Source organism: Nicotiana attenuata, unplaced genomic scaffold (assembly GCF_001879085.1).
Source record: "Nicotiana attenuata strain UT unplaced genomic scaffold, NIATTr2, whole genome shotgun sequence".
NCBI lineage: Eukaryota > Viridiplantae > Streptophyta > Magnoliopsida > Solanales > Solanaceae > Nicotiana > Nicotiana attenuata.
Genome location: NW_017671321.1, coordinates 112167 through 114422, shown reverse-complemented (window position 1 = coordinate 114422; position 2256 = coordinate 112167).

Below are 2256 nucleotides of genomic sequence, written 5' to 3'. Positions count from 1 at the left end.
ATCAAACCAACCTATGGACCTCCAAATCAACATCCGGACATACACCTAAGTCTATAATCACCATACAAAGCTATTGGAACCATCAAAACTCTATTCCGGAGTCGTCTACACAAAAGTCAAACTCTGGTCAACTCTTCCACCTTAAGCTTCCAACTTTGAGACTAAGTATCCCAATTAACTCCAAAACACTGCCGGAACCAAAACAACCACCCCGGTAAGTCATATAACTACAAATGAACATAGAAGAAGCAATAAACAGGGGAACGGGGCTACAATACACAAAATGACCGGCATAGTCGTTACATTCTCCTCTTTTTAAACAAACGTTCCTCCTCGAACGGGTCTAGAATTATACCTGGAGTCTTAAATAGGTGTAGATATCTTCTCCGTATATCTCTCTCATCCTCCCAAGTAGCCTCCTCGATCGGCTGACCTCTCCAACGAACTTGCACTGATGCTATATTCTTTGACCTTAACTTTCGAACCTGCTGGTCCAAAATGGCCACCACCTCCATGTCATAAGTCAGATCCACATCTAACTAAACCGTGATGGAATAAAAAACATGTGATGGATCACCATATTACTTCCGGAGCATGAACACTAGGTGAACTCCTGATATACTATGCGGCAAGGCAAGTTTATAGGCCACCTCTCCGACCCTCTCAAGCACCTCAAAAGGCCCAATATATCGAGGGCTCAACTTGCCCTTCTTCCCGAACCTCATAACACCCTTCATGGGCGAAACTCTGAGCAAAACCTTCCTACCCACCATATATGAACCATCAACGAACCTTTCTATAAGCGTAACTCTTTTGCTTGGACTGTGTTGTACGAAGCCGATTCTGAATCAACTTGACTTTCTCAAAGGCATCCCGAACCAAATCAGTGCCCAACAACCTAGCTCTCTAGGCTAAAACTAACCAACTGGAGAATGACACCGCCTCCCATATAAGGCCTCATAAGGAGCCATCTGAATATTCGATTGGTAGATGTTGTTGTACGCAAACCTTGAAAGTGGCAAGAACTGATCCCATGTACCCCCAAAATCCATAACACAAGCGCGTATCATATCCTCCAAGATCTGAGTGGTGTGCTCGGACTGTCCGTCCGTCTGGGATGGAATGTTGTACTCAGTTCAACCCGTGTATCTAACTCACGCTACACAGTTCACCAAAAATGCAATGTGAATTGTGTGCCTCGATCGGAGATAATGGATATCGGTGCACAATGAAGACGAACAATCTCACGGATATAGATTTGAGCCAGATGCTCTGAGTAGGTAGTCACAACCGGAATGAAGTTGGCAGATTCGGTCAGTGTATCCACAATAACCCACACTGCATTAAATTTCTTCAAAGTCTTTGAAAGACCAACAACAAAATTCTTGGTAATACGCTCTCACCTCCACTCGGGAATCTGAAGTCTCTAAAGCAAACCGCTCGACCTATGATGCTCGTACTTTACCTGCTAGCAGTTCAAACATCGAGCCACAAATTGTACTATATCTTTCTTCATTGTTCTCCACCGATAATGCTGCCTCAAATCCTAATACATCTTAGTGGTGCCTGGATGAATAGAATACCGCAAACTGTGGGCCTCCTTAAGAATTAACTCACGTAACCCATCAACATTGGGCACCCAAATCCGACCTTGCATCCGTAACACCCCATCATCCCTAATAGAAACCTCCTTGGCATTATCGTGATGCATCGTGTCCTTAAGGACAAGCAAATGGGAGTCATCTTACTGACGCGCTCTGATGTGCTCATACAAAAAAGACTGAGAGACTACCCAAGTAAGAACTTGGCTAGGATTCGAAACATCTAGCCTCACGAACTGATTGGACAAAGCTTAAACATCCAACGGTAACGGCCTCTCACCAACTAAAATAAATACAAGGCTACCCATACTCCTAACCTTTCTACTCAAGGCATCGGCCACCACATTGGCCTTCCCAAGATGATAGAAATTGGTGACATCATAGTCTATTAACAGTTCCAACCACCTCCACTGCCTCAAGTTAGATTCTATTGCTTAAACAAGTGTTGTAGACTCCGATGATCTATGAATATCTCACAAGACACACCTTAGAAGTAGTGCTTCCAAATCTTAAATGTCTGAACAATGGTTGCCAACTCTAAGTCACGAACGAGGTAGTTCTTCTAATGAGTATTCAGCTGACGCGAAGCATAAGAAATCACTCCACCCTCTTGCATCAAGACACACCCGATACCAATCTGCGAAGCATCACAATA